The sequence below is a fragment of the Budorcas taxicolor genome, chromosome 18 (genome assembly GCF_023091745.1).
Source record: "Budorcas taxicolor isolate Tak-1 chromosome 18, Takin1.1, whole genome shotgun sequence".
NCBI classification, from domain to species: Eukaryota; Metazoa; Chordata; class Mammalia; order Artiodactyla; family Bovidae; genus Budorcas; species Budorcas taxicolor.
This window is the reverse complement of record NC_068927.1, coordinates 23,790,098-23,806,337: the sequence shown is the minus strand read 5'-3', so window position 1 is coordinate 23,806,337 and position 16,240 is coordinate 23,790,098. Positions and strand designations below refer to the sequence as shown.

The following is a 16,240-nucleotide window of genomic DNA, read 5'->3' as shown; positions in this document are numbered from 1 at the left end:
TGATGTACTCTGCATAGAAGTTGAATACGCAGGGTGACAATATACAGCCTTGACGTATTACTTTCCCAGTTAGGAATCAGTCTGTTGTTCCATGTCCAGTTCTAACTGTTGCTTCCTGATCTGCACACAGAATTCTCAGGAGGCAGGTAAGGAGATCTGGTATTCCCATCTCTTTCAGAACTGTCCACAGTTTGTTGTGATCTACACAGTCACAGGCTTTGGGGTAATCAATAAAGCAGAAGTAGGTGTTTTTCTGGCATTCTTTTGCTTTTTTTGATGTTCCAACGGATGTTGGCAATTTGATCTCTGGTTCCTCTACGTTTTCTAAATCCACCTTGAACATCTGTAAGTTTGCGGATCATGTACTGTTGAAGCCTGGCTTGGAGAATTTTGAGCATTACTTTACCAGCGTGTGAGATGAGTGCAATTGTGTGGTAGTTTGAACATTCTTTGGCATTGCCTTTCTTAGGGATTTGAATGAAAACCAACCTTTTCCAGTCCTGTGGCCACTGCTGAGTTTTCCAAATTTGCTGGCATATTGAGTGCAGCACTTTCACAGCATCATCTTTCAGGATTTGAAACAGCTCAACTGGAATTCCATGACCTCCACTAGCTTTGTTCGTAGTGATACTTTCTAAGGCCCACTTGACTTCACATTCCAGGATGTTTGGCTCTAGGTGAGTGATCACACCACCGTAATTATCTGGGTCATCAAGATCTTTTTTGTACAGTTCTTCTGTGTATTCTGGCCACCTCTGCTTAATATCTTCTGCTTCTGTTAGGTCCAGACCATTTCTGTCCTTGATCGAGCCCATCTTTGCATGAAATGTTCCCTTGATATCTCTAATTTTCTTGAAGAGATCTCTAGTCTTTCCCATTCTGTTGTTTTCCTCTATTTCTTTGCATTGATTGCCGAGGAAGGCTTTCTTATCTCTCCTTGCTATTCTTTGGAACTCTGCATTCAGATGCTTATATCTTTCCTTTTCTCCTTTGCTTTTCACTTCTCTTCTTTTCACAGCTATTTGTAAGGCCTTCTCAGACAGCCATTTTACTGTTTTGCATTTCTTTTCCATGGGGATGGTCTTGATCCCTGTCTCCTGTATAATGTCATGAACCTCATTCCATAGTTCATCAGGCACTCTATCAGATCTAGGCCCTTAAATCTATTTCTCACTTCCACTGTACAATCATAAGGGATTTGATTTAGGTCATACCTGACTGGTCTAACGGTTTTCCCTACTTTCTTCAATTTAAGTCTAAATTTGGCATAAAGGAGTTCATGATCTGAGCCAGTCAGCTCCAGGTCTGTTTTTGCTGACTGTATAGAGCTTCTCCATCTTTGGCTGCAAAGAATATAATCAATCTGATTTTGGTGTTGACCATCTGGTGATGTCCATGTGTAGAGTCTTCTCTTGTGCTGTTGGAAGAGGGTGTCTGCTATGACCAGTGCGTTCTCTTGGCAAAACTCTATTAGCCTTTGCCCTGCTTCATTCCGTACTCCAAAGCCAAATTTGCCTGTTACTCCAGGTGTTTCTTGACTTCCTACTTTTGCATTCCAGTCCCCTATAATGAAAAGGACATCTTTTTTTTGGTATAGCTACAACAATTTATTAATGAATACACAATATGTAGAGAGAAGATAAAAGGGGAGGAATTGAAGGATAAATAAAAGAAATAAAAGAATAAAATGCAACTTTTCAGCATAAGATACATTGTTACATTTACAAGATGTTTTCTGTAAGCCTCATGTTAACCATAAACTCAAACGTTATAGCCTATACATAAACATAAAGAGAGGGAATCCAAACATACCACTACAGAAAATCATCAGTTCATAAAGAAAGTAAGAGAGGAAGAAAATTACACGGGAATTACAAAACAACCAGAAAACAATTTAAAAGATGGTATTAGTAAGTCCATTCCTATTAATAATCATTCTAAATATAAATGGATTAAATTCTCTAAACAAAAGACACAGAATGACTGAATGGATTTTTAAAAAAATACACAATTTTATGCTGTCTAGTTGGAGAAGGCAATGGCAACCCACTCCAATACTCTTGCCTGGAAAATCCCATGGACGGAGGAGCATGGAAGGCTGCAGTCCATGGGGTCGCTAAGGGTCGGACACGACTGAGCGACTTCACTTTCACTTTTCGCTTTCATGCATTGGAGAAGGCAACGGCAACCCACTCCAGTGTTCCTGCCTGGAGAATCCCAGGGATGGGGGAGCCTGGTGGGCTGCCGTCTATGCGGTCGCACAGAGTCGGACACGACTGAAGCGACTTAGCAACTTAGCAGCAGCATGCTGTCTAGAAAGGATTCACTTAAGATTTAAGAACACACACAGACTCAAAGTAAAGGGATGGAAAAAGATACTCCATGTAAGTGGAATCCCAAAAAGAGCATGCGTTCTATACTTAAGATGAAACAGACTTTAACTCAAAAGATAAAAGATCATTGTACAATGATAGAGGGATCAATTCATCAAGAGGGTATAATAATCATAAATATATACACACCCAACACTGGAACACCTAGTCATCCCTCAGGATCCATGGGACATTGGTTCTAGAACCTGCCTCAGAAACCAAAAGTGGAGTATGCCCAAGTCCAGGAGTTGGCTCTCTGTACACACGGGATCCACATTCATGGCTTAAACCAACCACAGATCACAAACTTAGTAGATAATCCACGCTTGGTTGAAAATGTGGACTCATGTCTTTCTTTAAATAAGGAAAATTCTCAACTCTTGGTTCTTCAGATTTTGCTTCTCCATCATGACTTTCATTCTTTTTCTGGTCTCTTTTTAGACTCGGTTCGAATCTCTCCATCTATTCTCCAAGTCTTCTGACTGCTTTCTCTTTTTTGCAATCTTTTGTCTCTGCATAATATATTCTAAGCGAACTCCTCAGTACTCTCTTCCAATTCAACAGTTCTCTTTCCAGCTGTGTCTGGGCTAAAGTTCATCCCATCTATTGAGTTATCATATCTATGACTATACTTTTCCTTTTCAAAACCTGTACCTGGCTCTTTTTTACGTAAAGTTGCTCCTGTTCCATTTTTGGATATTTGGGGGGCATTTTTAGATCTCATTTTTATCAGTATGATGCCTTTCCTTATTCTTTTGAATTTCTTGAACATGATTATTTCAGTCCTTCACTGACTTTTCTATAAAATTAATCTCATCTGAAATGGATTTTTATTCACACTGTTTATTCTATTTGTGCTTTCCTTAAGTATTTCAGTATTTAGTTCTGAAGACTGATTTTGAGTGGGTGGCTTTTGGTCTTTCCTTTTTTCCTCCCTCCTCTCGCTTTCCACATGTGCTCACCTTTCCTGCCATAATGGTTCAGCAGTTCCCTCCATGAGGATCCTATACCACCAGTCCAGGACTAAGCCTCATACACTGGTGATTTGGAGCACGACATTCTCTCCCCCATCATTCCAAAATCAATCAGTCTGATTCAATTTCTACTCTTAAAGGTTCAGTGATCTTCTCCTGCCCCTCAAAACCCATAGCTCCATAGAGCTATGTTCCTGACATGGCAATCTTTTTTCAGTCTTTTTTTGTGAAAGGTATAACTTCACCTCCACCCTTGGCTTCACACAGTAAGCCTAGTTCTGGTCCCATCTCAAGTGGTAAACCTTGGTTCCTGTGATCAACTCACTTTTTATTTCCATACCAGAAGCCCTTGCAGCACCACAGTTTCAATCCAGCTTATCCCTTTATGTTTTGCTCTCTTTCTGGCCAACAACAATATCTTCTCTGTAAGCCCAGCTATGACTCTTTTATTACTTTCTTTTCTTTTAATGTGTTATCTGTCATCAACATGTGTTTGGGGCAGAAGGCAAACACAAACTGTGAGCTTAACTGTAGCATATAACAAGAAGCCACAGATGATTTCTTTATGATAAAAATCCTTAGGAGGAGATTCACTAGGTCAAAAGGCATGCTCTTTTAAAGCCTCTTGATTCAGATTGTGAAACTGCCCTCCAGGAAAATGGTATTTATTTCAACCATCAATAGACAGTAACCATTTCTTCATATACTCAAATACCAGTTATTATCAAACTTTTACATCTTAAGCTAGTTGACAAATAAAAAAACAAGCTCATACTAATTTATACTTCTTTGATTGTTATTCAGGTGGAGTAACTTTTCATGTTAATTGCCATTTGCAGTAGCTCTTCTGTGAATTGCTTGTTCATGTCTTTTCTCTCTATTTTTTTCCTTTGCTGTTCTATATTTAAGAATCTCTATTTTGTGTCCACATAAAGACAATGAATCTGGGTCGTATGCAAGTTGATTAGTTAGAATTCATTTCTCCTTCATTCTTTTATGATATGCACCTTTCTAACAAATTACTTAGTTACTAATGGAGTTCACCTCTCTTGCATCAAGCTATAAAGCTACATTTTCCAGCACTTCTTAAATATCCTCCCTAAGGTGTGCTGCGATTCATGGGGTCGCAAAGAGTCGGACACGACTGAGCGACTGAACTGAACTGAAGATAGCACCTTTCCCTACATGTCATACTTTCTCAAGTACTCCACAAAGTTAGCATTCCTTGATCTCATAAATTATCTTTCAAGGAAATTTTTTTTTAAATAAGCAAAATGACATGTACAAAATATATACTTTAGCTCTTCAGATAATAATTTGAATAGCAAGACCTGTTTACCTTACCAACTTCATCTTAAGTTCCCACCCATGATCATTAATGTTAAGAATGTAGTCCAAGTTTTAAAAGAGAAGAAAGTTTCCTGAAGAGAAAAATTCCTATGATAAAAAGCAGCTAAACAGGATCTAAAAATAAATAAAAAGTCAGGTAACTTCCCTGGTGGTCCAGTGGCTAAGACTCTGTGCTTCCAATGCAGGGGGCCTGGGTTCGATCCCTAGTCAGGGAACTAGACCCTATATGTGGCAACTAAGAAATCCACATGTTGCAACCAAGATCAAAGATCCCATGTGTCACAACTAAGACCCCATGAAGTCAAATAAGTAAAAATAAAGAAAAGAAAGAGAAAAAAAAAAGCTGAAGAATGTACTGAAAGTTTTGGGGAAGCACAGTTTACACATGTGAAGGATATAATATTAATATCAAAATAATCAATGCCTTTAGTAAAAGGTTGGGTTCTTCGTTCAGGGATAATAACTCAGAAGTCTAATGTCTTCTGACTTCCTTTGGAGTAGCTGCCTTATAATTTCCTTGAGCCACTTCCAAGTATTCTACTGAAAACAGAGATAATCTCTTACCCAAGATTCTTCTCCACAATCAAAATACTGCCCTTAATTTTGTAAGTGAATACAAGAGCAAGGGCAATACCCTTCCAAACCATGAGAGAGATAACAGGTTAATTAAAACTCTTTCATGGCCACTGTTCCTACCTTCTAGCTCCAAAGACCTAATAATGGACCGCTTACATTTTCAAGTGGAAAAAAGCACTCCTCTTGGCCACACTTGTTTGTATGAAAAAAGCAAATTCTCTCAATCATGGTTCAATCTTCAGGGAACTTTCTACCTGGAAATTTGATACCTGAGTCGTCTACTCCAAGGTCAGAGCACGGAGCTCTGCGAGATATCACCATGTGTCTTGCCCAGCTTAGCAGTAGTCTGATCAAACTAAGCACTTTCCCGCAAGCAGTCCAATTGTAAATAATCGCACTTGAGACCAGTAGGATGTCTGACTTCTTTGTCATTTTGCAAAGCTTTAACCATTACACCATGATCAAACAACCTGCCATGGGAAAGCAGAATGTACATGGTGTTGCAGTAAAAACATCAGGAAGTGACCTCAGTGACTGTCCATTTAGTTATTCTTAGCTCTCCACTGTCCCTCTCTGCAGTTTCCACAGCAAGTGCTGCATAATCAAACATTAAACACTTCCCCTTGCGTAGCCACAACTGAACTATGCAAGACATGATATATTACTTCAACAACAACAATAGAAACCCCTCAGCTGCTGACACAGCTACAGCAACTAATAGTTTCTGCCTAGCAGTGATGAAAAGTTTAAAGGGAATAAAAATGCCTAAAAGAATAAGTTATTTAATAAGTATTTTAGAGGTCTATAATACAAAGTAGATGTTTCTTTTTGTTTTCATTTATCCATTCCCAGGATTCCAGAAAGTCAATACATACTCTTTATTATCAAACTTTCTTGATAGAGTTATTGAGCAAAACCCGATAACTTCACCAGCATACATTTAATTTTATTTCAATATGTGCATTTTATGTTTACAAGTTTCCTTTTCCAATTATATCACACATGAAAAATTACCACTGCTGGCTTGTCTTGATAAAAAGTAAATAATAATTCTAATAAAGTTATTCTTCTTCTGCAAATATGCTAAGGCTTGCAACCTAACCTAACCACCACATGTGTTAATTTCAATGTGCTGTAAAATATAAAACTCCAACCTGAGATACAATAAGCAGAGGAATGGGAGTCCCTGGCAGCTCAGCTGTAAAGAATCTGCCTGCCAATGTAGGCGACATGGGTTCAATCCCTGAGTCAGGAAGATTCCCTGGAGAAGGAAATGGAAACCCACTCCCATGTTCTTGTCTGGAAAATCCCACAGACAGAGGAGCCTGGTGGGCTATAGTCCATGGGGTCTATAGTCCACGCTGAGTTGGACATGACTCGGTAACTAAACAACAAACAAAGCAGACGACTAGTCTTTCTACTTACTTATTCAGCTTTTAACTTCAGACACACAGACATTTGAGTATCCTCTAAACACAAGGTAAAATGAAAGAAGGCACAGCCCAAAATAATTGGTAAAAACATAGGCTCTAGGCCTTGGGTCACATCTCACCCTCCCCCCACCCATCCATTAACAGCTGTGTGATCTTGAGTAAGTTACTTAACCTCTCTATGCCTCAGTTGCTCCATCTATAAAACAGACATAGTAACCATACCTACCTCAAAGGTTGTTGTGAAAATTAAATTAAATGGGTTATTATTTGTAAAGAAACAAACATGCGTGCAATTCCTTTTACAAAACAAATACTATATAATTATACATGTTAATAAAAGTTTAAAAATAGACAAATCTGGCCTGTCCTCAAGGTCCCATTCCTTCCCATCTGCCTCGGCGTCACGTGCCAGTCATCACAGTTCTATTTTACATCATCAAGCAACCTCTTTCTCTTCCCATGTCTCTTCTCTTCATCATTTGCTCTTACATTCAGCTCAGTTCAGCTCAGTCGCTCAGTCGTGTCCGACTCTTTGCAACCCCAGGAATCGCAGCACACCAAGCCTCCCTGTCCATCACCAACTCCCGGAGTTCACTCAGACTCGCGTCCATCGAGTCTGGGATGCCATCCAGCCATCTCATCCTCTGTCGTCCCCTTTTCCTCCTGCCCCCAATCCCTCCCAGCATCAGAGTCTTTTCCAATGTGTCAACTCTTCGCATGAGGTGGCCAAAGTACTGGAGTTTCAGCTTTAGCATCATTCCTTCCAAAGAAATCCCAGGGCTGATCTCCTTCAGAATGGACTGGTTGGATCTCCTTGCAGTCCAAGGGACTCTCAGGAGTCTTCTCCAACACCACAGTTCAAACGCATCAATTCTTCGGCGCTCAGCCTTCTTCACAGTCCAATTCTCACATCCATACATGAACACAGGAAAAACCGTAGCCTTGACTAGACGGACCTTAGTTGGCAAAGTAATGTCTCTGCTTTTCAATATGCTATCTAGGTTGGTCATAACTTTTCTTCCAAGGAGTAAGCGTCTTTTAATTTAATGGCTGCAGTCACCATCTGCAGTGATTTTGGAGCCCCAAAAAATAAAGTCTGACACTGTTTCCACTGTTTCCCCATCTATTTCCCATGGAGTGATGGGATCAGATGCCATAATCTTCATTTTCTGAATGTTGAGCTTTAAGCCAACTTTTTCACTCTCCTCTCACTTATATTATCTCAGGCGTAAAAAAAAAAAAAAAAAATCCTGCCATCTTAAGAAAGTGTTAATTAACTAGCAAATTAATAAATTAAACCCTTTCTTGGCTTTTCCTACTTCCCACTCTGGCTGCCATCCCAATGCATTCTTTCTTTCAACATCTTTCAAGATGTTCTACCAAATGTCATGAAAAACCATTTAAGATAAGTGACACGAGCTCTCACTGTCGCGTTTTGCCCTAACCCCCATTTTGACCTGGCTTCTATCATTGTCATTCTACCAAAAGGGTGCTTCCCAAGATCAGTGACCAACTTCATTTGCTAAAACGCAGCATCATCCTCTTGGTCGTTTGGGAAGCACTGGGCCTAGTGAGGTACCTGCATCCCTTTCTCAAAATCCTCTCTTCCACTGGTTTCTATAACATCCGTCCCTTTTATTCCTATACCCTCTGCTCCCTCCTTCTCAGTCCCTGCTTCACGTCTTTGTTCCTCTGCCCTGAAGAGCAGACTTCCCTACCCTTCTTCTCCCTTGATAAAACATTCTTCCTTTAGGCAATCTCATCTAACACTCAAATTCTTATCTCTAACCCAAAGTAAAGTGTTAGTTCTCAGTCATGTCTGACTTTCTGCAACCCCATGGATTACTGTAACCCGCCAGGCTCCTCTGTCTATGGGATTCCCCAGGCAAGAACACTGGAGTGGGTTGCCATGCCCTTCTCCAAGAGATCTTCCCGACCTAGGGATCAAACCTCGGTCTCCAGCACTGTGGGCAGATTCTTTACCATCTGACCAACAGGGAAGCCTTCTCTAACCCAAATCTACACCTAAACTTCTCCAGAATATCACAACATCAAAGTCCCCACTACACTCTGGTTTCCTTTCCTAACTTCCTGGAGCCTGCTTCTCCTGTTTCTCATCTTAACATCAGCACCAGCCAGACTGAAAATGCTGGAGTTCTGTTTCCCCGCTTCTTCTCACTTCACTCAAGGTTTAACAGGCACTTGTACCTATGCTAACTCTTAATCGTTACAAAAATCTTATGAGGATGAAGCAGATACCGTTTCCCCCATTCTAAAGAAGTGAAAACGGAGACTTAGATAAAATACCTGGTTCAAGATCTCAAAGCTGGTAAAAGTCAAAGAAGGAGTTTGAATTCATATGCTTTATCTACTAAACCCAAGCGGCATGATACACTACATTGGGGATATTTAAACTTACGGACACACATTCTAACCACTGCCTTTACTGAGAGCCAGGGCGCAGACAATAGGGATCATGACAGATCTATCAAGGACAGATGTTCCTGCCATCATGGATTCCAACCCATGGTAGAAGTATCCGACTATTAAACAAGCAAACTATAATCAAAGGCAGGAAGTCCTATGATACAGAAAGCAAAGACTGTAGCACCTAGCTAATAAGATAGGATACAGAGCTCCAGGGGAAGGCTTTCCAGAAGTAACATCTGAGCAGAGAACCAAAACACTAGTTGGTGTTAGCCAAGCAAAAGGAAAAGTGGTCAAAAGTGTCCCAGAGATAAAGACTATTACCAAAAAAAACAAACAAATAAATAAATAACAAGTATTGGCATGAGTGCAGAGCAACTGAAACTCTTGTATACTGTTGGAGGGAATGTAAAATAGTGAAGGTTGTGATAGGAAACAGTCTGGCCACTTCTCAAAAATTTAAAAATTCAATAACTGTATTATCCAGCAATTGCATATCTGGGTATATACCCAGAAGAATTGAAACCTGGGTTTCAAAGGCATATTTATACACTCATCTTCATAGCAGTAATGTTCACAACAGCCAAAAGATGGAAGAAACCCAAGTGTCCATCAACAGATGCTGCTCCTTGGTTGCTTGGTTGTGTCCAACTCTTTGTGACCCCATGGACTGTACCCATCAGGCTCCTTTGTCAATGGAATTCTCCAGGCAAGAATACTGGAGTGGGTTGCCATGCCCTCCTGCAGGGGATCTTCCCAACCCAGGGATCAAACCCAGGTCTCCTGCACTGCAGGCAGATTCTCTGAGCCACCAGGAAAGCCCAAGAATACTGGAGTGGGTAGCCTATCCCTTCTCCAAGGGATCTTCCCAACCCAGGAATAGAACTGGGGTCTCCTACATTAGACGTGAATTTACCAGCTTTACCAGCTGAGCTACCAGGGAAGCCCAACAACAAATGAATGGATAAACAAAATGTAGTATATTAATACAACAGGATATATTCATCCTTAAAAAAGGTAGGAAATTTTGATACTTACTATAACATGAATGAACAGCGTGTGTGAAGGTCAGAAAGAAAGAAAAAAAAGAACATGGAGAATCTGAAGAAATCAAAAAGTTCAGGAAGGCTGGAGGAAAAACAAAAACACACATTTGCAGTTGACATGACTTTGAAACTAGATATGATCTTAAGCATCTGAGGCCACATACTATCCTCCAAATAGAGCAATCATGTATGAGTTTTTGGCATCATGGAGTCAGACCAGAAAAAAAATTGTTAGCAATTGCCTAATCAGAAATGAGGGTCTTTCTGAGCTTCAAAGTTAGGAAACTTTCATAAAATTCCAAGAGTGCTGTAAAGTTTTTCTAGGCTGAGCGTACAGAGATATCCTAGTCACATGAAGTCTAAACCACAAAGAGTCTTAGGGCTTCATCACAGCTCTCTGAAAAGATAAGTAGTACTTGTTGCTTTTGGAGAACAACCTAGCTCAGAAGGAGAGAAAAAAATGCTTCTGCCTGTGTTCTCTGAACACTTTGTCAATCTTGAGCTTATGTTACAGATCATTACAGCTCTGCCTGCAAGTAGAATTATACACAGGCTTATGCCAACGGTTCCATTTTCAGGGTATCTCTCTCATCCATAAAATTTAATTCAGGCAAAAAGCTGGCACACAAAGTCCTGGCTCAGAGAACAACTTTATTTATATGTTATGTAAATTAGCATATACATGTTCATTTATTTGTATGTATGTGAATAAGCACACACACACAAAACACAAGTAATAGTGAATAATTTTAGAAGTGCACAGCTCTAACAGATTTTAAGATGCTTTCATCACAGTGACATATTATAGCTTTTAAAATGTACTGCAGTCTTAGAATAAAATATTTCCAAAATGAAATGTGGCATGTAATTAATTTATTCAAGCACCTGGTTCTTATTACTTTTATTGACTAGGAAAATACAATGTGTTTGCACACTGACTGAGCAAGTAGAGTGGATGTACAAGTAAGAGACACATGCCCAAGCTCTCCCTACACCTCAGGAGGGACTGACCCCAATGAGACCAAAGAGGGTTCCAGTACCAAGTATTCTTCAGGATAGCAGAGGGATGGAGACAGAGGTTGAGCATGTATAAGGTCAGTTTTACATCAAAAGCCACCTGATGGGAAGAGCCGACTCACTAGTAAAGACCCTGATGCTGGGAAAGATTGAAGGCAGGACTGAAGGCAGAGGACGAGATGGTGGGATGGCCTCACCAACTCAATGGACATGAGTTTGAGGAAGCTCCAGGAGATGGTGAAGGACAGGGAAGCCTGGGGTGTAGCAGTCCATGGGGTTGCAAAGAGTTGGACATGACTGAGCAAATAAACAACAACAATAAGAGATGAAAAGGAGGTCAAGAGTAAAGAAAGTGCAAAGATGAAAGAGAAAGAATTTACAAACTTCGGTTAAAGTTTGAATGTAAAGAAGACCCATTAGACTATAATTCCCTCAACTAAGGAAACTCTATAGCTGACTCCCAGTTCAATGCACATACAGTATAAATGTTGGCAGAACATGACTTGATGGGAAGGAAACATGCCCCACTTTGCTTCTTCTTGATCTTCACACCAGTCCTGCTATTCTTAACAAAAGCATGGCATTTCCAAATACCCATGTTTCCCAGGTGATGTTACTGGTAAAGAACCTGCCTGCCAATGCAGGAGAGTAAGAGCTGCAGGTTTGATCCCTGGGCTGTCAAGATCCCCTGGAGGAGAGCATGGCAACCCACTCCAGTATCCTTGCCTGGAGAACCCCATGGACAGAGGAGTCTGGTGGGCTACAGTCCATGGGGTTGCAAAGAGCTGGACACGATTGAAGCAACTTCCATGCATGCTAAAGGAAGTGAGGAGACTCCGAGTGGGACAGGAAGCGAAATGACCAGTTCTAGAATTACCCAATCACGTGGCATCAGCATAACACATCTCTGGACTTGCTCTGTCATAAACCAGCAACAAGGAATAGTTCAGTGTCCCTGACTGGTCTGAACCTTTATCACTCAAATATAGAGTCTAGACTCAATTGTCTTATCTCTGATATTATATTTTTTGGCTTGACTGAACTACAATTTCACTTGACTCACCTAGTCTGCTAGGGACACACTAAGTAGTCTAAGATGAAAGATGTTTATATGATGAGTTAACATACCAGACTCACAAATGAACTAAAAGACAAGGAGAAAGAAAAATTCAAAAGCTTGGGAAAAATGTTCACCTGCCATCATGAAATTAATCTCATCCATTCTTGTCAATATCATTCCCTTTTCTGTTCAACATTAAGTCTCAAATTTAACCTGCTGAAATGAACGATCTGCTAATGAGTCAGCCTGAAATGGACAAGCAGGTTTATATGAAATCTAGCATAAAAGACAGAGAAGGCAATGGCACCCCACTCCAGTACTCTTGCCTAGAAAATCCCATGGACGGAGGAGCCTGGTGGGCTGCAGTCCATGGGGTCACTGAGGGTCAGACACGACTGAGAGACTTCACTTTCACTTTTCACTTTCATGCATTGGAGAAGGAAATGGCAACCCACTCCAGTGTTCTTGCCTGGAGAATCCTATGGACGGGGGGAGCTTGGTGGGCTGCTGTCTATGGGGTCTCACAGGGTCAGACATGACTGAAGTTTTGTTTATAATTTTGTTTAATTTTGTTTATAAACTTCTACTTGCTCAATTTTCCTTGGGCCACGTGTACATGCATAATGTTTAATGTCAGATGAACCTTTACTTTCCTTATCTGTAAAATGTGTGAAAGTAGATGACCTCCATCTGGATTTACATCCAGGGTGATTTTAAGACCACCAGAATCAAAATTAGCTAGCAAACACTGGTTGCACTTTCGAGTAAGAGGAACTCCTCGTCTTGCTCTGCCTCTTCCAACATTAGGGCCGTGTTCACTTTTCCCCTTTGATCCGTAGGTGACGGTGGGAATTTCAGGCTCTTTCACAAAGCTGTGCAGGTTGGAAAGCCAAGGTTGCTGCCCTGGAAACTGAAGGTGTGTGTGCTTTTCATGAGGATGATGTTTCTAAAGGACCAGTGCACAAGTTACACTCCACCTCTCTGCTGTCGTATGTTCCAACAACGTTAGGCCAGGAAGAACCGGCTTCGAGTTAATGGTTTCAGAGTACGAGCTATTAGCATTTCAGTTCGCTTTTATGTTTGCCCTCTCCGTTTCTGACTGTTACCTATTAAAACTTCACAGTAACAGAGACTACCCAAGTGGATCACTGAATTCGCAGCAGTCAAAAAGAATCCAGAAGAATAAATCAGACATTCCAAATGCATAACCAATGCCGGTGTTTATAAGAGGGCACATTATCTCATAAACTAGATTTGAGATAATCTCTTCAGAATCCTATTTCCTTCAAGAGCCAGAGCTGAATTTTCTGATTTTATTTTCATTATGCTCTGATCTGCCAAAAGATACACAGTGTGAGCTGCCGTTTCGCCTTGAATCCAGGCTGTCAAAAATGCCTGGACCCGCAGACCCATAGCCGTGTACCACCCTGAGCGACACACACGGTCCACCACCGTCTCTCCTAGGACTCTCCACACTTCAAAAACAGTCGTTTTCTCACTTATGGCCAATAATCCCATAATCCGACAAATACTTTTTAAAGAATGTTCATGAAAAGAGAATGTGTGTATACGTGTGTGTCAACTTTCTCACGCAACTCTCCGAGACCACTGAACAATTTTCTCTATTGCAAAATACATTCCAAATCCACCCACTTCTCTCCATTTCCACTGCTATGCCCTTGGGGCAAGCCACCATCACCTCTCACTGACCACATTCCAACAGCCTCCTCCTGGTCCTCCTCTGGTTCCCTGCCTATCAGAGTAACCTCTTTAAAAAAGCAGATCAGATCAGATCAGATCAGATCATTCCCTCGATTAAAATTGTCTACCTTCCTAATGAGCTCCAAGGCTTCCCCAGTGACTCAGCAGCCTGCAATGCAGGAGATGCAGGTTCAGTCCCTGGGTCGGGAAGATCCCCTGGAGGTGAAAATGGCAATCCACTCCAGTATTCTTTTCTGGAAAATCCCATGGACAGAGGAACTTGGCAAAACACACACACACACACACACACACACACACACACACACACCACACACACACACACACACGGCTCCCAGCTCCCAGTGCACACAGAACAAAATCCAAACTCCTTACCTCATTTCAGCCCCTACCTATGTTTTCAACCTACTACAAGCCTCCCCTCATCACTGTTCACCTGTCATCCAGTCTTCCTTCTGTTCCTTAAACACTCTTCCTCTCCGACTTTGCAAACCTGTCTCCTTCTCATCAGTCTCTTTCCAAACGGGCCCGTTCCTGGCCAGCCTTTCGAGAACAGCCTCCTCACTCCAGGCACTATCACATAGTCTGTTTATTTGTGCTTAGTTTTTGTCTGTCTCTCCCACTGGACTGTAAGCTCCATGAAAGAAAAGATCAAGTCTATCTTCCCTTCTTCTTTCACATAGGGCACACTTTCTCCTGATGAGAGAACATCCTGATAAAGCCATCGTAAGTTGAAAACATGTCAAAAATGCATTTAATATACCTAACCTACCAAATATCATGGCTCAGCCCATCTTAAATGTGCTCAGAAAACACAGTAGCCTACAGTTGGGCAAAATCATCTAACATAAAGCGTGTTTCATAATAAAGTGCTGAATATCATGTAATTTATTGAATAAAAAAACCTAAATTGAACCATTGTTAAGTCAGGGACCATCTATAATTATTTTGTGTCTATTTTGTGCAAAGCTAGATTATTAGAATGTAGTAAAACAACAAGGCAAAAATCCCTTTCTTTATCCTTTGCCAGCCTGCCTTGTTCATCACTGTATCCCTGTACAAGGTGGTTATTCAACAAATATTTACTGAATGAATGAAACATTATACAGTAATGTGATCCTCAAGTTTTAGTGCTGTGCTTTAATACGCCTTTTAAAAATATTTTCATTAAACCAATCAAGTTACTAATAAATGAAACCCATTGAGACTAGTCATATATGCTACTGCTACTGCTAAGTCACCTCAGTTGTGTCTGACTCTGTGTGACCCCATAGACGGCAGCCCACCAGGCTCCCCCGTCCCTGGGATTCTCCAGGCAAGAATACTGGAGTGGGTTGCCATTTCCTTCTCCAATGCATGAAAGTGAAAAGTGAAAGTGAAGTTGCTCAGTCATGTCTGACTCTTCACGACCCCATGGACTGCAGCCTACCAGGCTCCTCCGTCCAAGGGATTTTCCAGGCAAGAGTACTGGTGTGGGTTGCCATTTCCTTCTCCAATGCACGAAAGTGAAAACTGAAAATGAAGTCGCTCAGTCATGTCCGACTCTTCACGGCCCCATGGACTGCAGCCTACCAGGCTCCTCCATCCACGGGATTTTCCAGGCAAGAGTACTGGAGTGGGGGTGCCATTGCATTCTCCGAGTCATATATACATCAGGAAAATACAGTCGATGATAATGTCAAAAATCTTAGCTCTAACATAGGTATTAATTTTAAGAGCTGAGTGCTGTCCAAAGGCAACATGTACTGATCTTAGACAAAAAGACTTTGCTTACCAATCCTAACCTCTTTTACAGTTTCTCATCAATCACAGCCTCTCTTCACTTCTCTCCACTCCACAACCCCCACCCTGACAGAGACATGTGAACTGAGTTAACTGGCGGATTGAAACAGTTTTGATACGTGTGAACATATCTATAGTTTCTGAACTCTAATTCCAAATAGAGTCTAACTTTCCTTTTCTTTCATTTGCTTTTCATCTTTAACATAAGGAACCTCGTTTATCTATTCCGTGGCTGGTAATGAAACCCACTTGGCAATTACCTGTTATATGTGTCGTCTCTAATTTAACACTTCCAGCAATTATAATAAGCAAAGCCCAGATGTGAAACCATTTGAGCCTCCTCTCCTTTTTGCTGGTAGGATGCCCTGAGTCCCACCCAGAGGAGCCTATCACTGCCAACACCTTGACAGCTCACCCATTTCCAGGTCTGCCGAGATAGGCCTGGCTATCTTTCTGCCAAGTCAAGGAAGAGGGATCCTGGAAA

The 16,240-nt window shown here is 41.1% G+C and overlaps 1 protein-coding gene and 1 non-coding gene across 2 annotated transcripts in view; one reads left to right on the top strand and one right to left on the bottom strand.

The window, feature by feature from the left end:
* The window catches only part of FTO (FTO alpha-ketoglutarate dependent dioxygenase), a 426,238-nt gene that overhangs the window by 326,697 nt on the left and 83,301 nt on the right, over window positions 1-16,240 (bottom strand). The window lies entirely within an intron of this gene.
* TRNAG-UCC (transfer RNA glycine (anticodon UCC)) lies at window positions 4,839-4,911 on the top strand. The gene has a single exon. It is a non-coding gene; the product is annotated as a tRNA-Gly (tRNA).